We start from the raw sequence: 24,198 nt of genomic DNA, 5'->3' as shown, positions 1-24,198 counted from the left end.
TAGATGCGTGTCTCTGTCTGAAGCCGCTACAGACTGCACAAGCGCGACACACCTGCGCAGTCTGGCTCCAGACAGAAGAATGCATGGAGCCGTTACAGGTAAGAGGAGTGTATGGCGCCGGAGATGGCGGTATACGTAGACACTGAACGTATACCGCGATCTCCAGCGCCATACTTACATACTTACCTGACCGGGAGGAGCATTGCCGCAACGCCTCTGTTCTGGCCAGAGGCCAGGGGTGGACTGTGGTGTTGTAATCGGCGCATGCACATAGCGTGCTATCCGGCGCCATTTTACTGAAGACACATTTGCAGTGTGTCTTCAACAAAATGGCGCCGGACAGCGCTGTATGGACACGTCAGTATAAGTGTTTGTTTGTGTGCAGCGTGATGGGGATGAGGGGCCATACATACCAGGATTGGGGGATGAGGAATACCTTGCTTACCAGGATACGGATGAGGGGCAATACATACCAGGATAGGGATTGTGCTTGTGTGGCCCTGCCGCGTCATTACTACCAGACACAGCCGCACAGCGCACTGAGCGCAGCCATGTCTGGTGAAGTGCCGGCATTCAAGCAGCACCGGCAGTCCTGCAGAGATCCTGGGGGAGCATGTGACGGCTTGTGGGACACCTGATGGTTCAGTGCCATGTCTGTGACTGCCAAAGACACGCCGTCAGCCCTGCACAGCTGGATGGGACACAGGCCGGGGGCAAGTAAGTGAGGCTTGTTGCCAGCTTCCCCAATCCCCATATTAAATATATTTCTAATGTGTTTGTGTGAGTGTATGAAAGTATGATGTGAATGTATGATGTGAATGTATGATGTGTATGTCTGTGTATATATATTTGTATGTTATGTGTTTTTAAGAATTTATGTTCAAATATGTACGTATGTCTGTATGTGTACATATCTGTGTAAATGTTTGTGTATGAGCATGTCTGCGTATTGTATGTGTGCATATCTGTGTACTGTGTGTGTGTATGTCTGCTTACTGTGTGTGCGCGCATGTCTGTGTACCGTGTGCTCGTGCATGTCTGCGCACCGTGTGTGTGTGCGTGTCTGCATATGTGAAGGATGAGGGAACAGCCTGGACCCTGTGTTACATACCTAGATTTCTCCACTGTATCTGTGCATCATGAATTGTGGTAAGCATTAAAGGGGCCACTAAGACTCTTTTGCCCAGGGCCCACGAAAACCTGGAGCCAGCCCTGGTCCCACAGCTCCCCTGTATAAATGATGGAGGCCCCACAGTCCCCTTTACACAGTCTGATGGTCCTCATCACCCACACATAGTATGATGTCCCTAACAGATCCCACAGTCAGTATAATATCACCCACAACCTCCCACAAAGTACAAGGACCCCCACACACAATATGATTAGTGATGAGCGAGAACTAAAATGCTCGGGTACTCGTTGCTCGGGTTGAGCAAATTGGAATACTCGGGTGCTCGACCCGAGCAACGAGCCCAAAGTAAGTCTATGGGAAACTGAAGCATTTTTCAGATGGCTCCCCCCGGCGGTCAGCAGAGGGCCTAAAAGTTGCCCAAATTGATGGGAACAGTGCTCAGATGACATGGGAACAGCATGGGGAAGACCCCTGGAAGCATTTCTGACTCCCAGGTCACTGCTGTTAACAACGTTGTCAGAGTATTACACCACTTTTATGGACTCACAATAAAACATACAAAAACTAAACCAAAATGGATTTTCCTGGGAAATATGTTAAGGAACATCCTTTCCAGGATAATGACTAGTGTTGAGCCACCCCCGTAGTGTTCGAGTTCGGTTCGGTTCGTCAAACACCCGTATGTTCGCCGAACTGATCGTCGAACATCTTCGAACACCATCAAAACCAATGGCAGGCAAACAAAAACACATAGAAACACATAGAAAACACCTTCAAAGGTGTCCAAAAGCTGACAAACTGCTCAGAAGACACAACTAACACATGGAAAAGTGACAAGTACATATAGTCATGCGAAAAGAAAAGAGGTGGAGGAGTAAAAGGAGGGGGAGACACAGATATAGGCATGTCATGCCCTTCTAAAACCAAAAAAGTACGAAGCCGACACGGCCAGTCCGTTCCTGCCCGTGCGACCTCCGTGTCGCCGGGTTTGTGCCAGAGCTGCGGTGGACCCTGACGGCCAGCCCCCATCTCCCAATACTGGTGCCTGTCCGCTGGTGGGTCGAGCGAGCCCCCTTGTGGTGGAGGCAGCTCTAAGCTTTTTAATTTAAATTGTCTCTCTAATTTGAATGAGTACACTTTAAATCCTTTTACAAGGATCTAATGGAGGGCAAGTCTCATGCCAGCAGCCGCGTAATTCCAGCTCCAGTAGCGTCCACTAAAGCTGCTGCAGTTAAAAAGCTTTTATAAGGATCGAGCTCGGCTGTCCACCGCAAGGCGTCCTACCGCCAGTCCCAGCCCCTATGCCTTGGGGTGCCTCCTGATGCTCTTCACTGAGTATCCCGTGGTCCCGAAGCATTTCCTTTGAAAAAATTAAGTGTCCAAACTACAGGTGGTGTAGCTTGCTTAACAGCTGGGATAATCTGCTGACTAGCAGACACTGCTACTAGGCACAAAGTATTTCCTGGGCTAGATGCAGTTAAAAATTTGTAATTAGATACTCTCGTTGGATGCTGAGAAAGCATTCCATAGAGTCTCCTGGCACGCCATATAGTATTCTTTTAAAAAGCTTGGGGTAGGGGTCTAGGAGACCTTTTTATAGGCAAAATCACAGCCCTGTATCGCAATACGTCACCTAGGCTGAAGATAAATGGAACATTTTCATCACCTTTCATAATCACCAATGGGACAAGGCAGGGATGTCCTCTGTCCCCTCTCTTATACATCCTAGTGACGGAGCACCTGCTCTCATCAATTCGCCATAACCCCAATATTAGGTGGATTGAGGTGGGAGGCACCAAGTACTTTTGCTCTGCATTTACTGATGATGTCCTAGTATATATCACTCAATCACATATATCCATCCCTGCTGTTATGGCTGAAATAGATCACTTTGTTACGTGGTCAAATTTTAAAATCAATGCAGCGAAGTCTGAGGCACTCGATGTTTCCCTCCCCAAATCCATACAGGATTCCATCCAGTCCAACTTTCCCTTTGCCTGGCCCTCACAGGGTATCAAATACTTAGGAATTCGTATTCATAGAGACCTCTCCCGTCTATGTTATCTTAATTTTTGGCCCTTTATTGAACAACTCCATACAGACCACGGTTGGCAAGTTAGAACTGTAAGATTCACTACGTGAACCACTGGTGTTTTGTGGAAAAGCACATGTACACTGTGTTCCAAATTATTATGCAAAAAGTGTTTAGGAGTGATAAGGTAAGATTTTTTTTGTTTGTCAGTTAAACTCATTGATGGTGATGTGTGTCAGGGCTCTTTATATCACTGTAAGCAATTGCAGACACCTGTGCTAATTAGTTTGGCAGGTGTGTCCAATGAAAGGCAAGACTACTTAAGAAGGCTGTCCCACATTATTAAGCAGCCTTCATTTTCTGCCAAAAATGGGAAAGAAAAAGGATGTGTCGGCTGCTGAGAAGCAACAAATTGTGGAGTGTTTAGGTCAAGGCATGACTACAATCAACATTGCCAAGACACTTCATCCTGATCATCGCACAATCAAGAAGTATGTAGCTGATTCACAGTACACACGTGTGCGTGCTGATAAGGGAAAATTGAGGACTCTTTCCTACAGGCAATTTCGTCAGGTTAAAAGAGCAGCGGCAAAAAAGCCTTGTCATAGTAGCAGACAAGTTTTTGAAGCTGCTGGTGCCTCCAAGGTCCCCCGAACAACAAGATGCAGAGTCCTTCAGAGGTTTGCCGCTGTGCGTAAGCCATCCTGTCGACCTCTTCTATCCACTGCACACAAGCAGAAGCGGCTCCAGTGGGCCAAACAATACATGAAGACTGACTTCAAAACTGTTTTGTTCACCGATGAGTGCCGTGCAACGCTCGATGGTCCAGATGGATGGAGTGGAGGATGGCTGGTTGATGGACACCCCATGCATACACGGCTACAGCGCCAACAAGGAGGAGGTGGAGTAATGTTTTGGGCTGGAATCATGGGGAGAGAGATTGTCGGCCCCTTTAGGATCCCTGAAGGGGTAAAGATGAACTCCATAATGTATGTGGAGTTTCTCAAACAGCACTTCCTGCCATGGTTCAAGAAGAAGAACCGTGTATTCTGCAGCAAGATCATTTTCATGCATGATAATGCACCGTATCATGCTGCACATAACACATCTGCATCTCTGGCTGATAAAGGCATAAAAGGGGACAAACTTATGGTGTGACCCCCATGCTCCCCTGACCTCAACCCCATTCAGAACCTCTGGAGCATCATCAAAAGGAGTGTCTATGATGGCGGGAGGCAGTTCACATCTAAGCAACAGCTCTGGGAGGGTATTCTGTCCTCATGCAAAACAATTGAAGCAGAAACCATCCAAAACCTGACAAATTCAATGGACGAGAGAGTTCATAAGCTCCTTTTGAACAGAGGGTCCTATGTGCAAATGTAACATCACCTAGAATAAAGTTTTGAGTTGAAAACTGTTTGATTTCAGTTTCTAATAACCTGCTAATGCTTATATTTTCAAAAATGACCATTTTTTTGTTCTTTATTAAAATGAAAAAGTTGATCGAAGAGTGTGGGGGATCTAAGAGTGTGGCAACCCAGTAGTCAGGATTACTTCGAATTCTGACAATATGAGGGTCATGTTGCAGGTAGTGCAGCAAGAAGGCACTTATGTGTCTTGCGCATCTCGGAGCCCCAAAATTATTTTCCGGGCTAGATGCAGCTAAAAATTATTATTAATTTTAAATCTGGTGGAGCTTAGTATAGATGGCCTAATAGAATCAGTACTGCAAACTGCTACAAAGCCCAAATTATTTTCCCGCCAAGATACAGATAAACATGATTAGTAATTTTAAATCTGTTGGAGTTTAGTATAGATGGCCTAATAGAATCAGTACTGCACACTGCTACAAGGCCCAAATTATTTTCCAGCCAAGATACAGATAAACATGATTAGTAATTTGAAAGCTTAAAACGGTTGGTGACGTGATTTTAACCAATCATCAAGCTTTTACTCTCCCCAGGATGGCACAGGGGTAGAAATGTCGTTTCGGATCCATGATTTGTTCATCTTTATGAACGTGAGTCTGTCTACATTATCAGTGGAGAGCCACGTGCGCTTATCTGTCAGCACACCACCAGCAGCGCTGAACACACGTTCAGACAGAACACAGGCTGCGGGGCATGACAAGATCTCCAAGGCGTAAGTGGCGAGCTCCGGCCATTTATCCAGATTGGAAGCCCAAAAAGAGCAAGGGTCCAGTGACACAGTCATGGCTTCAATGTTTACTTGGAGATACTCCTGTACCATCGTCTCTAGGCGTTGACTATGTGTCAGACTTCTTGTCTCCTGTGGCCTTGCAAAGGATGGGCTAAAAAGGTGGTGAAATGATTCCGCAAAATTGATGTTACCAGCAGATACTGTGTTTCTGTTACGGTTTGAGTGCTGAACACTCGACGGTCCCACGGTTGGCAAGTTGGAACTGTGAGATTCACTACGTGCACCACTAGTGTTTTGGGGAAAATCACATGTAAGATTCTGCAACAGTCTCTGCTGATACTCCTGCATGCGTGCATCTCTTTCCATGGCAGGAATAATTTCTGCAAATTTACTTTTATACCGGGGATCTAACAGTGTGGCAACCCAGTAGTCAGGATTATTTCTAATTCTTACAATTCGAGGGTCATGTTGCAGGTAGTGCAGCAAGAAGGCACTCATGTGTCTTGCGCATCCAGGAGCACCAAGTCCCTGTTGTGTTGGTGGCGAGGTAACAATCATGCTTCCTTCCTCTGTCCTCTCCCCCCAACCTCGCACAACAGAAATGTGATCAAGGTCTCCCTCATCTGATGAGTCTTCCATCAGTTCGTCCTCCACTTCTTCCTGGGCTCCTGCACCTTCCTCACTAGTTTGGCTGCTACCATGCGCCCTGGTAAAACCATCTCCCCCACCCTCACATGCCTGCCGCCTTGGTGCTGCCGACCGTCCGGACCTTGCAGATGTTAACCCTTCCGCATACAACTCCTCCTCCTCTACTTCCTCCACCTCCTCTTGTGCTACCACCTGACTCCGAATTCTGTTTAACATGTGCTCCAGCATGTAAATCACCGGAATAGTCATGCTGATAATGGCATCGTCAGCACTAAACATCTTCGTCGCCATTTCAAAACTGTGCAGAAGGGTGCATAGGTCCCTGATCTGAGACCACTCATCCAGCGTGATTTGCCCCACCTCTGGATCTTGTTGGCCCAGGCTATACGTCACAACGTATTGCACCAGGGCTTGTCGGTGCTGCCACAGTCGCTGCAACATGTGCAGAGTTGAATTCCACTGGGTAGGCACATCGCATTTTAGCCGGTGAAGTGGCAGGCCCAACGACTTCTGTAGAGATGTAAGTCGCTGAGCTACGGGATGCGAACGGTGGAAGTGAGCACACAGCGACCGTGCCCTCTGCAGAAGGGCATCTAGTCCGGGATAGTGGGCTAAAAATTGCTGGACAACCAGGCTCAACACGTGAGCCATACAAGGCATGTGTGTGACATTGCCCCGGCGAAGGGCCGCACCGAGGTTTGCAGCATTGTCGCACACGGCCTTCCCTGGTTTCAGGTCCAGTGGAGACAACCATTCATGAAACTGGTTCTCCAGAGCTGACCACAACTCCTCAGCTATGTGACTCACATTTCCCAGACATTTCAAAGTAAAAACCGCCTGATGATGTTGAGCCCTGCTGCCAGCATAGTAAGGAGGTGTGCAGGATCCCTTCTGCGCAGTTAGAAAGCTTGAGGCATGACCAGACAGGCTTTGGGTGCAGGTGGAGGACCGTGAGGAGGTTGAGGAGGCAGAAGCAGTGGAGGAACTTTGAGATAAAGAGGACTAACGCACAACTCGTGGGGACGGCAAGACTTGTACAGCAGCCCCTTGTCCTGCTGTCACCATAGTTACCCAGTGCCCAGTCAGCGACATGTAACGCCCCTGTCCATGCCTACTCGTCCAAGTGTCTGTGGTGAAATGCACCCTGTCACACAGAGTTTCTCAAAGAAGCGGTGATGTTGTGTGCGACCTGCTGGTGGAGAAGTAGTGCCGACTGGGCATCTGGTACTGGGGCACTGAGACGGACATAAGGTTTTGAAAATCCTCTGTGTCCACCAGGCGGAAAGGAAGCATTTCTGTAGCCAATAGCTTGCAGATGGTGAAATTCAACCACTTAGCTTTCTCATGGCTAGGAGGAAATGGTCTTTTACTTTTCCACATCTGAGGGACCAAGGGCTGGCTGTTGTGCTTAGTTGGGGTTGAGAAGGGTGTCCCCAGCAAACTGCCGGTCTGTGAGGAAGATGCAGGCGGACATGTTAGGTTGCCTTGATCCAAAGGTGGTGCTATCGATGTTGGACAGCGCTGAACACCAGCTGGTGTTTCCACCTCCAAAGAAAATGATGACCTGCCAATCACTCTGGCTGTTGCGGGTAAAGAGGTGGCAGGTCTGCGTCCCAAAACAGGTGTGACTGCTGTCCCCCCAGTCACAGAGGATGAAGAGGCCGCGGATGCAGAAGATGTGGCAGACGGTGGTTGGCCCGGCCGGCTAGGTCGCATTGTAGCACAGTGAGCTTCCCACTGCAACTTATGCTTCATATCCATGTGCCGGTTCATGCATAAAGTACTCAAACTATGTATTTTTTGGCCTCTACTTAGCTTTTGCTGACAGATGTTACAGATAACACGAGTTGGGTCATCTTTATCGATCTGAAAAAATGCCCAGGCTATGCAAGGCTTAGCACCCATGCGACCTGAAGAGCCACTACGACTTGTGGTCAGAGGCAGAGTTGTGTTTGAGGATGCAGTTGTTGACGTGCTTCCAGTACTACGTCTCTGTCCAGGAAGGCGCAACCTGACCTCGTCGTCACTAGCATCTTCCTCCACCTCCTCTGCTGACCTCATCTCTTGGTTGACTGTGGGTTGACAGTAAGTGGGATCTCCAACCTCATCATCATCACCCTGTGTGTTATCACACCCGTCATCCTCAGAGCCAACCTGTTCCTGCCCTGACAAAAAACTAAAGTTGTCGCTCCAATCAGGTATTTGAGTCTCATCATCATCTTCCTCATTGTCTCCACCAACTGGAGTTACAGTTTGGAAATGAGGGTCTACATTATGGTCAGAACCTTCTGCGTCTGGTCCTGGGTCCGACTCATAAAGTTTCTGGGCATCAATGCAGATCATTTCCTCGTCTGGATTCATAGAAGCTCTGGAGCCGACCTCTGATTCCCAAGCTATAGTATGAGTAAACAGCTCTGCAGACTCAACCATCTGTTCTACCCCATACTCAGATGGGCAGCTGGAGATTTGGGAGCTGTGAGGAAGCAAGTGCGATTGGTGTGACACCTCTGAGGATTGGAGTATTTGTGATGTTGAAGTTGAGGTGGAGGAGAGCCCACTTAAAGGAGCACTTGATATCCGTTGAAGCACCTGCTGTTTTTGTGCCTCATCTGGAATTTGTAGTGAATGGCGTGGCCGTAAGAAAGGGATCTTATCACATTGTCCGCTAAAAGAAGTAGACATCTTAGTTTGGCTGGAAGATGGTCTTTCTTCTGCAGATGTTACTGTTGCTTTAACACCTACCCCACGGACACAACCTTTTTTTCCCTTCCCAACACGCCTATTCCCCTTTCCACCAGCAGGAGGACTTTTTCCACTCATTTTGGTGGTTAACTAATTCACAACTCTGGAGTTGTTTGCACAAAATGGATGGGAACCGAGCAGAGCTGAGTGGCCAAACTGTGGTATTAGCCCAAAAGTATTGGCTGGGTTAGATGCAGATAAAAATTATATTGAATTTGCAACCTGGTGGAGTTTAGTATAGATGGACTAATAGAACAAGTCCCACACACGGCTACAAGCCGAAATATTTTTTCAGAGCTAGATGCAGAAAAAATTATATTGAATTTGCAACCTGCTGGAGGTTAGTATAGATGGACTAATAGAACAAGTCCCACACACTGCTACAAGCCCAAATATTTTTTCAGAGCTAGATGCAGAAAAAAATTATATTGAATTTGCAACCTGATGGAGGTTAGTATAGATGGACTAATAGAACAAGTCCCACACACTGCTACAAGAAGAAGCACAAATATTTTTTCAGAGCTAGATGCAGATAAAAATTATTTTGAATTTGCAACCTGCTGGAGGTTAGTATAGATGGACTAATAGAACAAGTCCCACACACTACTACAAGCCGAAGCCGAAATATCTTTTCACAGCTATATGCAGATAAAAATTATTTTGAATTTGCAACCTGGTGGAGGTCAGTATAGATGAACTAATAAAATGATGCTATGCCCAAAAGGTTTTACTTCACTAGGTGCAGTAAAAAAAATGGTATTCTATACACAGGTGGTGTAGCTTGCAACACAGATAGGCTTCTCCACTGACTAACACACACTGCAAGAGGACAAAAAGGATTTGCTTAGCTAGATTTAGCCAAATGCTGTGAAAAAAACTTGCACAGCACTGGCACAGACCTGCCTGGCAAAAAGTGATAGGAACTGATGTAACCTAGCCCTGAAAAGGACTGCAATTACAATTAGTCTTTACTCCCAATCTATCTATTTTAGACCACAGACCTGCCTGATAAAAGTGATAGGAACTGATGTAACCTAGCCCTGAAAAGGACTGCAATTACAATTAGTCTTTACTCCCACAACCTATCTATTTAAGAGCACAGACGTGCCTGTTAAAAGTCGTAGGAAATGATGTAACCTAGTCCTGAAAAGGACTGCAATCACAACTATTCCCTACTCCCAAGCTATCTGTAGATTTGTGCGAAAATTGGCTTCAAATTAACAAAGTATAGCGCATACAGCAACAGCGGTGCCGTCTAACACACAGCTGCAGCAGTGAGAAAATGGTGGCGACGGGGAAAATGGCTGGGTCTTATAGGGCAAGGACATGTGACATACACTGCCAATGACACATGCCCTTGCTTGTGTGAAAAAAAGCACTTCGCTCCGTGTGTGCGCTGCTGATAGGCTGACAGATTGCATCTCCACACTGTAAATGCGGGAAAGAGAAAAAAAATGGAGATCTTCATTATTTCTGCAGAGATCCATCCCCTGCCCCTCCCCCCGCCCCGCTGTACACTCAAACTGCGTATTAACATTAATTTTCAGCATTACTGAGAATAAATCCAGTTATGGTTTTGGTGCACGAACAGTTATCGAACATAACCTCGAACAGCCGATTTTTTTTCAAATCGTTCGGGTTCGCCGAACAGCTCGAACACCGCCCAAAACAGCTCGAATTTGAGCTTGGCGAACAGTTCGAGTCGAACACCGCTTATCTCTAGTAATGACTTGTATATAAGGCAAAATAAATAACCAAAACCAAAAATACTCATCCACACCTTGGGCTATGTTCACACGTAGAGTTTTTGATGCGTTTTTGCACTTTTGCATTGATTTCAACCAAAACAAATGCATTCACCAGGAAATGTAATTTTAACATTTTACCACCTTATCTGGCCATGTGGTGTGTGACACATCATCAGACACATGCATAGAGTGCTGAAAAGACATGGGAACAGCATGGGGAAGACCTCTGGAAGCATCTCTGACTCCCAGGTCACTGCCTAAAAGTGTGCCCATCATAAGTGATCCTTGGCGCATGCGAAGATGCCTCCTGCCATGCACCTGTCATTGCAGACTTGCAATAATCCCCGTCCACGTCCTTGTCCCAGTGCAGCATTCAGTTGTCTCTACCCCATTCCTTGAAACGCAAGCGCAAGTATGCAGCCAGCCACCTACCAACCCACAAGCTGCAATACTATACTGCCAAATTTTTGACAGCTGCTTGCACTTGAAATGTGGCCCCAATCTTATGGCGGCGGCGGCCGGGTGTCTATACTCGGTCCCCAGCTGCCACTATTTGTCCCAGTGTCGTCTCCGCCTTCCACAAGCACGGGTCCCACAGCATTACCCGTGCCCTCTCCAGTGCACTTACTGGGAAGGACCGCCTAACCACAAACACGTGGACAGGTGAATGTGGCCAGGGACAGTATGGAGCCAGTCCACAACTTTTTTTGCTGAGAGTTGTATTTCACCACAGCCATATTCTTTAGCTCGAAGAAATGACTGGCATAGAGGGAAACCGTATCTACCCTGGGTGTCATTTCTCCCAGGAAGTCCTCTAATGTACCTTGTTGTAGAAGCAATGGCAGCCCGTCCAACATCAGCTTGCACTTGTCGGTGGTGCTTTGACACACAAACATCTTTCTTTGCACCTTTAATTTCATGACTACAGAGTTGGGCAATGGCCTGATCTGCAATGCAGTTTGAGAAATAACATGCATAAGTACGTCCGATCCACATTAAAAAAGCAGCCATAGAGTGTCCGGGAACCTTCCCACACACTTTTCTTAGCCAGGGCTGCTTCTCGGCAGGGTTGGATGGGCCCACCAAAGAACCGGAGACTCATCCGATGGGCCCTGGCTTCTCCTTCAGGAGAGTTCATATTGCTGAGGTGAGGCCATGATGATGATGGAGGCCACCATCTGCTTAGTTTTCGGTTACTTGTAATGCAAGCGCAAGTATGCAGCCAGCCACCCACAGGCATGCAATACTGAATTGCTAGATTTCTGGGCAGCTGCTTGCACTTTAAATATGGCCTTTTAGGCTTGTGGAGGCGGAAGCTTTTCACAACCTCATGCCGGTGGTGGCCGGGTGTCCATACTCAGTCCCCAGCCGCCACTATGTTGTCTCCGCCTTCTACAAGCATGGGTCCCCGAACATTACTGCTGGTACTTTTCTGTGGGAATCTGCTTGCCTCCTACCAGCCTCGAATATTTCCAGTAAACTATGGTACGACGCCATGGTATTAGCATTGCCCCCAATAGCAGTAGCGAAGCCATCCCCAATTTCCTTCTCAGGAATTTTATTTGGTAGACTGAGTGGCTGCCAAAATAAATTAGTTTCTTACAAAGGAGCTGAAGATAGAGTGGCAGTAGGTGCAAGTTTCTCCAGTCTGTTTGATATCAGAGGGTGAACGGCAGCACATTGGATCAGTGGTTACCACTGAAGCCTTGCAGTGCTGGGATCCTGGATTCAAACCCTAGCAAGGACAACATCTGCAAGGACTTTGTATGTTCTCCCCATGTTTGCGTGGGTTTCCACCTCAGTAAAAAAGCAGCCATAGTGTGGCCTGGAACCTTCCCACACACTTTTCTAAGCCAGGACTGCTTCTCGGCAGGGTTGGACGGTCCCACCAGAGAACCCTCTGGTGTGCCCTGGCTTCTACCTCAAGAGTTCATGATAGCGCTAACTTTGCAGCTGCTATGAGGCTCTTGAGCGGGGGAGAAAGGTGAGCCCTCATAATCAAATCCTCTGGTGGGCACAATGTTTTTCAATCTGAAACAGCTTCTCAATGGGAGTTGTATTTCACCACAGCCATATTCTTTAACTCGGTGAAAGAACTGGCATAGAGGGAAACTGTATCTACTCCGGCAGTCATTTCTCCGTCACCAGGTTCTGCCCATTGTCACACACGACCATGCCTGGCTGTATGTTCAGCGGTGAGAGCCACAGATCAGGCTGCTGTGTTACAGCTTTCAACAACTCTGCAGCGCTGGGCGGTTTGTCACCTAAGAATTAAGCATGTTATCTTCGGCACAGCCTGCTCCCGCTTGCCCAAGTCAGTGCTGCAGTTCTTTCAGCTTGTGACTGAAGTGGTCATTTCGGAGATGGAGGAGGAGGTGCAAGAGCTGAACAATGTGATTACATTGAGGTTATATTGGCGACTCTGTTTTTTATACTAAAGAAAGATCCTAATGATTTTTTTAACGTTATTTTTTAAGATAAATGCATTCACCGGGAAATGTCATTTTAACATTTTACAACCTTATCTGGCAATGTGGTGTGTGACATCATCAGACACATCCTGTTTCATTTATGATAGAGGGACTCTAAAAGTCATAAAGCCTATTTTTATAGGGCCATGAGACGGCCCTTACTATTCTTAAAAGGCCAGCAGTCGGCCCTCGCTATTGTTAGAGAGCCATCAGCCGGCTATGCTTTGTTGTTCCCATTATTAACAAGTGGGTCTCCTATACTGTTATTGCGTATGCAGTGACTGCCAAAAATTCGGACGCAACCCAATACCCCTTTGAAGAGACATAGAGGAGGGTCTCCGTAAAAAAAAATGTTCCCATTGTTAAAGAGCGGACCTCCTATAGTGGTAATGCCCATGCACTAAGTGTATGGGCTGGCTAACATTTACCCCTGGGGAGTATACATGAACATACTGTATAAAAATTTTTTTTACGGGTATCATAAACACCCTTTAAAAAAATTCTGTGGGTGTTGCATCACGGACCACCGTCACCCTGGTGATGTGGTGGTGGAGGATGAGGACAAGAGCAAATAGCAAAAATCAGGAAGCGTAAACCCATGTGTGGGTGTGAAAAGGTGCATGGGAAAACACCTCCCAAAAAATGACACTGGATTTGAGTTTATGTTACGCTGCTATCATTCGGTGGTGGTGAGAAGTCTGGCCCAATCCAGCCCTTGTTCAGCCTGTCAGCATTTTCAGCTGACAGGCAGATGCGCTTATCAGTTATAATTCAACCAGCGGCACTAAAAACACGCTCTGATAAAACGCTGGTGGCAGGGGAGGCCAGGACTTCCAAGGCGTAGAGAGCCAGTTCATTCTACATATCCACCTTGGATAACCAATAATTATAAGGCACAGAGGAATCACGGAGGACGTTGGTATGGTCGGCAAGGTACTCCCTCAGCATCTTACCAGACTTTGCACTTCTTGTCAGAGTACCCCGCGCCTCAGGGCTTGTGCGATGGGAGGGGCTGAGCAAATTCTCCCAGAACTTTGACAGTGTTCCCCTACCTCTGCTGGATTGGAGTTGTGTCTCTCTTGCCTGCACTCCTTGGTTGTCCAACGAACTATGACCTCTGCCGCCAGCGTTTTCAGATGAGAATTTTTTAATAGTTCCGCAACAAGGGCCTCCAGGTACTGCCCCATTTTTGTAGACCTGTCCGCCTCAGGAATAAAAGATATAAAGTTCTCCTTGTAGCGTGGGTCTAGAAGTGTCACCAACCAGTAATGACTGTCACCCAAAATTTTGAGAACGCGAGGGTCATGGGAAAAGCAGTGTAACATAAAATCAGCCATGCGTGCCAGACTGCTAACAGGCAAGACTTCCGTATCCTCACCAGGAGGACGAGTGACCATGCTCTCCTCCTCCTCCTCCTCTCTGTCCTCAGGCCATCCACGCTTAACCGACGGTATGACAGTTGTGCAGGTAGTACCGTCTATAGCGCATGAAACTAGCTCCTGTTCTTCCTCTTCCTCCTCCTTATTGTCACCCAATCCACATTGAGATGAGATGAGGATGGGCTGTGTGTAATCACCCTGTATGGTTCCTTGCTCCATCTCATCAAGCTCCGCCTGCAACGCACCCTCTTTAATTGTGAGCAGAGAGCATTTCAGAAGACAGAGAAGCGGGATGGTGATGCTAATTATGGCGTCATTGTCGCTCACCATCTTGGTGGAGTCCTCAAAGTTTTGGAGGATGGTACAGATGTCTGACATCCATGTCCACTCCTGAGGTCTTATTTGTGGAGTCTGAACTGCATACCGATGGCCTTGTTGATTCTGGTACACAACAACTGCCCTCTTCTGCTCACAAATCCTTCCCAACATCTGCAGTGTAGAGTTCCAACACGCGGGCACATCACACACCAGTCTGTGAGATGGAAGCTGCAAACGCTGCTGAAGCACGGCAAGGGTGGCGGAAGCTGTAGCTGACTTTCTGAAATGGGCTCACAGCAGCGTACTTTGAAAAGCAGATCTGGCAGCTCCGGGTAGGATTTGAGAAATCGCTGAATCACGAGGTTAAGCACATGGGCCAGGCATATTACGAGTGTGAGCTCGCCTCACCTCAGAGCCGCCACGAGGTTCCGGCCATTGTCACACATGACCATGCCTGGCTGTAGGTTCAGTGGTGTGAGCCATAGATCTGCCTGCTCTTTCAGAGCTGTCCACAACTCTTCCGCATTGTGCGGTTTGTCACCTAAGCATATTAGCTTCAACACAGCCTGTTGCCGCTTGGCCGAGGCAGTGCTTCCAGCTTGAAACTGATGTGGTCATTTCGGAGATGGAGGCTGAAGAGGAGGAGGAGGCTGAGGAGGATGAGGTGCAGGAACTGTAGACTGTAGGGGCAAGCCGGATTGACCTAGGGCTTGCGATCCTTGGCATCGGGAGGACGTGTTCCGTCCCAAGGTCCGACTGGGTCCCAACTTCCACTATGTTAACCCAGTGTGCCATCAGCGAGATGTACCTTCCCTGCCCACAAGCACTTGTCCACGTATCATCCACCACCTCTTCTTCTACTTCCACACTCTGGTCCTCCTACTGACTTTCTGGCAATTGTGTCTCATCATCATCCTTGTCTTGTGACACTTTCTCACCATTGCCTGCATGTGACTGTGGCTGCTCAAATATTTGGGCATCGCTACATGCGATCTCCTCTTGCCCCGCTTCAAGTTGACCGGGCGAGAGGCCCGAATCTATAAATGGAAAAGTGAACAGCTCTACGGAGTGTCCAAGTGTGGGATCAGTTGTCTCTGGGCACTCGGCATGGTGGGAGGAAGGAGGTTCAGGGTGAGGAATATGCGGTCCAGACTCACAGCTACTGAGACTTGACCATGTGGAAGACAAGGTGGTGGTGGTGGCTAAGTGACTAGAAGCATTATCCGCTATCCAACCAACAACCTTTTCACACTGCTCTGGGTTCAATAGTGGTGTTCTGTGGTCCCCTATTAATTGGGACAGGAAGGTCGAGCGAGAAGATATGGGTGTTTGTTGTGGCACAATTTCAGCTTGACCACGGCCTCGGCCTCTGCATACACTATCACGTCCAGTTCCCCGCCCCTTGCCACGTGCCTTGCCCATTTTAAATGAAGGACAATATCTTCCACGCTCACTACAAATGACTGAGTTTGGAGCGAACTTATATGTGATCCGTGTGACGGACAAACCACAGATTAAAATACCCGGCTTGTAGGTAACTATTTTGAACAGCAAACTGGTGTCAATAGCTTCACTGACACACTGAAACAAATTTTTATTGGAGGCCAGAAATGGCAGGGTTTTCAGTGCAATTATATGTGATCCGCCTCGGTTTTAAATAGCTGGATTTTTAGCGCTGTAATATGGAAAGGACCTGGCTGTATTCTGCAGTGCCAACAAGCAAATGGCGCAGAACAAATGTGTTCTCTGGATTGCTTTTTAAACAAATAATGAGGATTAAGATCCCCAAAAAAATTATTCCTGGCCCCTGAGACCTGGGCCTATGTCTAGAAATATCTAACAGCAGCAGCAGACGAAACTGGAATGGAGCCTCTTGTGCTATATGCACTGCAGTCTGCTATATACCCTACCTGCCTATATACACTGCCTGCCTGATATCTCTGCAGATGGATTAGTCCTCAGAAGGACTGTTAGTTGAGATGGATATGTGTCCAGAGCGACTGTGAAGAGCATGGCTTCGCCAGGTCTGATATAGACCTGATGACGCTGTGCGGCCAGCCAATCACTGTAATGTCACAAACAACATGGCTATGGCATTACAGTGAGTGGCAGGCAATCCCTGCATGTTCATTGGCTCTATAAAGAGCACCAAACATGCAGGGAGAAGACTTGAGGTCCCGCTGAGCAACCCCGTAAATACTCGGCGAGCGCCGAGCATCTCGAGCAGTGAGATGCTCGAGCGAGCACCGAGCAGCAGCGAGCTTGCTTGCTCATCACTAAATATGATGTCCCCTTCTGTGTTGATATGCAGTATGAGGGCCCCACAACACTCTATATATGCCAGATGCAGATGCCATTGAATTCGTGGCAACAGGTTTGGGGAGTTGGGGAGGTGGTGACACTTGGCATTGGGCCCCCCAGCTCATGGGCCCCATAGCAGCTGTGTGGTCTGACTTCATGAGGGGTACACCGCTACCACAATCACACTGCATGCTGTTGCATGTTTCTTACTAGGCATGACCCTTCGTATAGCTACCTAGCGTATATAGCAAGTTATGGTTACATTGTTGCATATTTAGTCAAGGGGGATAAATGAAACTAAAAAAAAACTAGAATAAAAACCTGTAAACAAAATACAGAAAAAGGTTAAGGTTCTGCAACTGTTCTACTGGTCCAATTCATCCCTTTCCTGACGAGGACAATTTCCATTTTTGCATTTTCATTCTTTCCTCCCTTTTATCTAATTACTTTTCTGGACACAAGAGGGTTTGGTTTTTGCGGGACGAGTTGTACTTTAGAAGACACCATTTACTTTACCACATAGTGCACTCAAAAATGAACAGTGAAATTGTGAAACAAAATGCAATTCTGACATTGTTTTTCGGGAATTGTTTTCACGGTGTATATTTTGTGGTAAAAGTAACCACAATTATGATGATAAAAAGACATTTTTTATGGTGAAAAAAAATCTGAAATCTCAAAAAAAGCTATTTTTTTTTATCTTTTTGTGTCGCCATATTCCAAGTCCTGTAACGTTTTTATTTTTTTGTCCGTGGGGCTGTGCGAGGAATTGTATTTTGTGGTGCGAGTCAGTGTTCTTATTGATATGATTTTTTTGGTAGAGATTGGGTTTTATTTCCCAGAAATAATGCTGTTAACCTGCAAATATGGGGTTAATCTGCAGGTTAACAGCGTTACTAGCCTGCCCAGCACCGGCTTCTAGCCAAATGCAGCGGGGAGAAAATGAACTTTATTCTCCCCGCCAGCATTCGGATTCAGTCACTGCGGCAAGGGGGCCTGACTGACAGCCGGCCTCAATGCAGAGCCAGTGTCCGTCAAGTCCGGGAGTGCGGTTACAGCCGCTGCTCTGTATTCTCAGAGCGGTGACTGAACCCGCGGTGCCCCCGCCCCTGTAACTGAATCTGAAAGCTGGCGGGGAGAATAAAGTAAATCCGATGTAGTCCAAGCGATTCCTCAGTACAAAGCTGTCCTCTGCGTGACCTGGCGTCTCTGATGAGCAGTAATGTTACTGATGTCACCGCTCTTTAGAATCACCGGGTCTCGCGCAGCACAGCATGACGCAAAAGTGGTTCTTTGCTAAGACTATGGTGCTATGGTGCGTCAGAACGAGGCTCCATAGACTTTGTACGTTAAATTCGCTGGATTCGCTTGCAATACTATGGATTTGGTGGACCTCTGTGGGATATTTTTTTTTTTTTTTTAATAAAGTGGTGAACTAACACCAGGGCTTAATGTCAGCTGTGTTTTTTGACAATTCACAGCTGACATCAACCCCAAATCCCATTACCCCGATTACCAATGCACCAGGGCATCTGGAAGAGCTAAGGCGAAGTGCCAAAATTAGAGCATCTCATATGATGCTATCAAGACTCCTGTTGTCCTTCTTCAGTGTGACCACTAGTGGCTGCTATTGTTCACCTTGATAAATTGTGCAGCAATTACACTCCTTACCACTGGAGGCTGCTGTTGTGTTATGTAATTGCCCTTTGCTAAGATGGCAGATTCTGAACCTGTGGAATCCATCTTGTTTCCTGTTTGGGCCTACTTAAAGTCACATGGATCTCTAACTCATTGCTTGAGTATTGTGTCTAGCTCCAGTCTCCAACTCCTGAACTTTTTTACCTAGACTGTTCTCATTTATCTCCAGATTGTTTCCTACAACTCCTTTGCGATCTCCAGGGACTCCTATTATCGCTTGCTGTTCTTACTAATGCTCCCCCAGCCATTGGATTCCAGCAGTGCTACACCAGTAACGTAACAGAGGCGCCACTTCTGGGACAGCTACTGGCTAGTATTTTTAGGCTGAGAAGGGTCCAATAACCATCGACCTTTCCAACCTAATAATATCAGCTCTCAGCTGTTTGCTTTACCTTGACTGGTTACCAAAAATGTGGGGGACCCCACATTTTTTTCATTTATTTGTTGTTAAGGTTAATTCATATAGAGTAAGTGTCACACCTGCAGATGGCGCATGTGGATTTTGGACCCATTGTGCCACGGAGCCGGGGTTTCTTAAGAGGGGTGTAAGGGGGAAGACCGGGGTATAAGTACTTTCAGAGCAAGGGATCCGGAACTTCCGGGGCCGTGCCTCTGGTTGCAGGGGAAGACAGACTGAAAGCACAGGAGTCGGGTGACTGGGAAGCTGGGGGCATGTCCAGGGTGAGAGCTGGGAGGTCAGGTGACCGAGAGACTGGTGACGTGGGTAGAGAGAGGAAGAGACGAGGACATTTGCGCGGGAAAGCGGAGCTGGGTCCTGCTCAGCAGAGCAGCGTGAGAGGGTCTAGGCTCCTGGCTCCAGGACTGGGAGCAAGAGCCGAGTGCAGTGGACCGGAGGAGTCAAGCTGATTAGAGGGAGAAGAGACTCAGGGTCTGTGGAGCCATGCACGTGAGGTGCCGTGTTATGGACTAGGGGCTCAGCGGGTAAAACCGGATACTGCCTGCTGCCGCCAGAAGACGGAGCATTGTTTGGGCGGGGACGCCTGAAGAAATGAGAACCGGAATCAGCTGGCAACTGCCTTGTGGAGGAAAAGAGTCAGCTAAGTGTAAAAACTTTCATTTATAACCGGTTCGACTCTGCTATATCTAGTTAAACTGTGAACTGTCAGTTAAAGACTTTTACTTGCTACTTCCCTTGTTTTCCCCCATATTTTCCCCTGATACTCCCTGCGTGGAGATTTACCCTGTTATTATAAATTTCCCCTGTGTATTAACCCTGTATTGGCTGCTCTGTGTTTCTGTGTCACTGCATCTAAAGTACCCGTGTTACAGGGGCGTAGCTAAGTAGTTACCTGGTTTTCACTGGAGCTCCTGATGGTGGAGTCAGACTTGAGCTGCAGCTAGCTGCCAGGTACCACTCCTAGGCAGTTCCCACTACTGCAACTGTTGACCCCAAGAGTCAGGTTCACAGACATGGATAAGGACTCAGAGTCACTGACAGGCAGGATTCAGTCTCTGTTCACACAACACGAGTTCTGAGTGCTCAGACAGCGCAGCTACTGACACGGAGTCACAGACAGGGCTGGATTCGGATACTGGAACAGGCTCCCACAGTTCAGACTGTAGAACACTAACGAGACAGTCACAGGTGCAAGTTCAAGTACTGACATAACTGTTTCAGGATTCAGATACCACCGGTGCGGTTTCTCAGGGTTCAGGTACGGCCAGTGCAGCTTCTCAAGGTTCAGGTTCCACAAGGTGCAATTTTGAATTCAGGCCCTGGCCACACAAGGACCAGGAGTTTAGGAACAAGCCCTGGCCACACAAGGACGAGGGGTTCAGGTACAAACCCTGGCCACACAAGGACCAGGAGTTCAGTTACAAGATCCTGCCACACAGTAACTAGGGGTTCAGGTATTAGCCCTGACCACACAAGGACAAGGGGTTCAGGTATTAGCCCTGACCACACAAGGACCAGGGGTTCAGGTACGAACCCTTGCCACACAAGGACCAGGGGTTCAGGTATTAGCCCTGACCACACAAGGACCAGGGGTTCAGATATAAGCCCTGGCCACGCAAGGACAAGGGGTTCAGGTATAAGCCCTGGCCACACAAGGATAAGGGGTTGAGGTATAAGCCCTGGCCACACAAGGATAAGGGGTTGAGGTATAAGCCCTGGCCACACAAGGAACAGGGGTTCAGATATAAGCCCTGGCCACACAAGGACAAGGGGTTCAGGTATAAGCCCTGGCCACACAAGGAAAAGGGGTTCAGGTATAAGCCCTGGCCACACAAGGATAAGGGGTTGAGGTATAAGCCCTGGCCACACAAGGACCAGGGGTTCAGATATAAGCCCTGGCCACACAAGGAAAAGGGGTTCAGGTATAAGCCCTGGCCACACAAGGATAAGGGGTTGAGGTATAAGCCCTGGCCACACAAGGACCAGGGGTTCAGATATAAGCCCTGGCCACACAAGGACAAGGGGTTCAGGTATAAGCCCTGGCCACACAAGGAAAAGGGGTTCAGGTATAAGCCCTGGCCACACAAGGAACAGGGGTTCAGGTATAAGCCCTGGTCACACAAGGATGAGGGGTTGAGGTATAAGCCCTGGCCACACAAGGAACAGGGGTTCAGGTATAAGCCCTGGCCACACAAGGACCAGGGGTTCAGGTATAAGTCCTGACCACACAAGGACAAGGGGTTCAGGTATAAGCCCTGGTCACACAAGCATAAGGGGTTCAGGTATAAGCCCTGGCCACAAAAGGATAAGGGGTTCAGGTATAATCCCTGGCCACACAAGGAACAGGGGTTCAAGTATAAGTCCTGACCACACAAGAACCAGGGGTTCAGGTTCAGGATCACTACATGGAATTCTAGGATGAGGGACCTGACAACATACAGTTGCACACAAACAGTACTTCTTAGTGAACTAAATAGAAGGAAATATTCCAAGTGCCGGCAACATAAATAAAATCTTCAAAGCTTTATTCCATTTAGAAAGGCATACAGCATTGAATATTTTATTTATGTTGCCGGCACTTAGAAGGGAAAATTCCATTTGGTTCACCGTGGGTAAGCGGATCATCCTGGAGTGACAACAGATAATTGTGAACAGTTACTTCACTATTAACACTGAGGCAAAAGCGTTTTCTACTTTCTTTTGTACTAGTCAGGGAACTATAGGGATTGCCTAGATACCTCCCTGTTGGGGAGTATGCCTTTTATACAAGATGCCTCCCAGGTATTGGCTGGGGGCATTTTCAAACTACACAAGCTGCCCCTATGAGAGCAGGGGAGTGCGCGCACATGCAGGAAGATGTGCCGAGAGGTGGGGAGGTGACCGTGCGGCCGCGGCAGTGAGTATGTGGGCATCACGGCATGGAGGGGGAAGGGGAACCATGGGGGGACACTGGCATTATCGTTACAGTAAGCTACACATGCAATGCACGAATTATAAATTTCATGGATATCTATCTATTATTATTATCAGTTTGTGTCACTTGGAGAATCTCATAAGGTGACATAATATAGATAAGGGGTAGATATGGTCTGAAGAGATGAATATCAGTGTCTGGTTATTATCTGCATGTTGTGGGGTCAGATCTGTGTAATTATACTTATTTATGACATTTATCCCACAGCTCAGTGTAAGAAGCCGGCAAATACTGACATATCCATGATATCGGCAGAGAAACCTTATTATAATGTGCGGGAATTTGTATCAGTGCAATGTAAAACTGGATACCAACGATTGTATGACCGGGCTGAATAAGGACGACTAGGAAAATCATCCAGAGTGTATAGGTGAATGTCCTCTGGCTCTCTTTACCCTCCATTGCTCCTGTATCCATCCTCCAGTAGCTCGAACACTGTCAGTTGTGCATGCTCAGATGCACCTAATGACCCTGTCTAATAATACACTGCTCAAAAAAATAAAGGGAACACTGAAATACCCCCTCCTTGATCTGAATGAATGAAATATTCTCATTGAATACTTTGTTCTGTACAAAGCTGAATGTGCTGACAACAAAATCACACAAAAATCATCAATGGGAATAACATTTATTAATCAATGGAGGCCTGGATTTGGAGTCACCCCCAAAATTAAAGTGGAAAAACCCACTACAGGCTGATCCAACTGTGATGTAATGTCCTTAAAACAAATCACAATGAGGCGGAGTATAGTGTGTGGCCTCCACGTGCCTGTATGACCTCCCTACAACGCCTGGGCATGCTCCTGATGAGGCTGAGTATTGTGTGTGGCCTCCACGTGCCTGTATGACCTCCCTACAACGCCTGGGCATGCTCCTGATGAGGCAGAGTATTGTGTGTGGCCTCCACGTGCCTGTATGACCTCCCTACAACGCCTGGGCATGCTCCTGATGAGGCAGAGTATTGTGTGTGGCCTCCACGTGCCTGTATGACCTCCCTACAATGCCTGGGCATGCTCCTGAGGAGGTTGTGGATGGTCTCTTGTGGGATCTCCTCCCAGAAAGCATCCGCCAACTCCTGGATGGACAGTCTGTGGTGCAACGTGACTTTGGTGGATGGAGCGATACATGATGTCCCAGATGTGCTCAATTGGATTCAGGTCTGGGGAATGGGCGGCCAGTCCATAGCTTCAATGCCTTCATCTTGCAGGAACTGCTGACACACTCCAGCCACATGAGGTCTGGCATTGTCCTGCATTAGGAGGAACCCAGGGCCAACTGCACCAGCATATGGTCTCAACAAGGGTTCTGAGGGTCTCATCTCGGTACCTAATGGCAGACAGGCTACCTCTGGCAAGCACATGGAGGGCTGTGCGGCCCTCCAAAGACATGCCACCCCACACCATTACTGACCCACTGCCAAACCGGTCATGCTGAAGGATGTTGCAGGCAGCAGATCGCTCTGCACAGCGTCTCCAGACTCTGTCACATCTGTCACATGTGCTCAGTGTGAACCTGCTTTCATCTGTGAAGAGCTCAGGGCGCCAGTGGCCACTTTGCCAATCCTGGCTGTGAGCACAACCCCCATCTGTGGACGTCAGGCCCTCATACCACCCTCATGAAGTCGGATTTTAACCGTTTGTGCAGACACATGCATATTTGTGGCCTGCTGGAGGTCATTTTGCAGGGCTCCTCATGTTCCTCCTTGCACAAAGGCGGAGGTAGTGGTCCTGCTGCTGGGTTGTTGCCCTCCTACGGCCCACTCCACATCTCCTGGTGTTCTGGCCTGTCTCCTGGTAGCGCCTCCAGCCTCTGGACACTACGCTGACAGACACACAGCAAAACTTCTTGCCACAGCTCGCATTGATGTGCCGTCCTGGATGAGCTGCACTACCTGAGCAACTTCTATGGGTTGTAGAGTCTGTCTCATGCTACCATGAGTGTGGAAGCACAACCAACATTCAAAAGTGACCAAAACATCAGCCAGAAAGCATTGGTACTGAGATGTGGTCTGTGGTCCCCACCTGCAGAACCACTCCTTTATTGAGGGTGTCTTGATAATTGCCAATAATTTCCATCTATTGTCTATAACATTTGCACAACAACATGTGAAATTGATTGTCAATCAGTGTTGCTTCCTAAGTTTGATTTCACAGAAGTTTGATCCACTTGGAGTTATA

The 24,198-nt window shown here is 47.7% G+C and overlaps 1 protein-coding gene across 1 annotated transcript in view; it reads left to right on the top strand.

Moving 5' to 3' along the window:
• Positions 1–24,198, top strand: part of LOC141153895 (C4b-binding protein alpha chain-like) — a 94,725-nt gene that overhangs the window by 17,399 nt on the left and 53,128 nt on the right. The window lies entirely within an intron of this gene.

This window comes from Phyllobates terribilis, unplaced genomic scaffold (assembly GCF_046119375.1).
Source record: "Phyllobates terribilis strain yellow unplaced genomic scaffold, ASM4611937v1 Scaffold_1__5_contigs__length_1240528914, whole genome shotgun sequence".
Classification (NCBI taxonomy): Eukaryota; Metazoa; Chordata; class Amphibia; order Anura; family Dendrobatidae; genus Phyllobates; species Phyllobates terribilis.
Note: the sequence above shows the minus strand (reverse complement) of the source record. Positions and strands in the feature narration are given on the sequence as shown.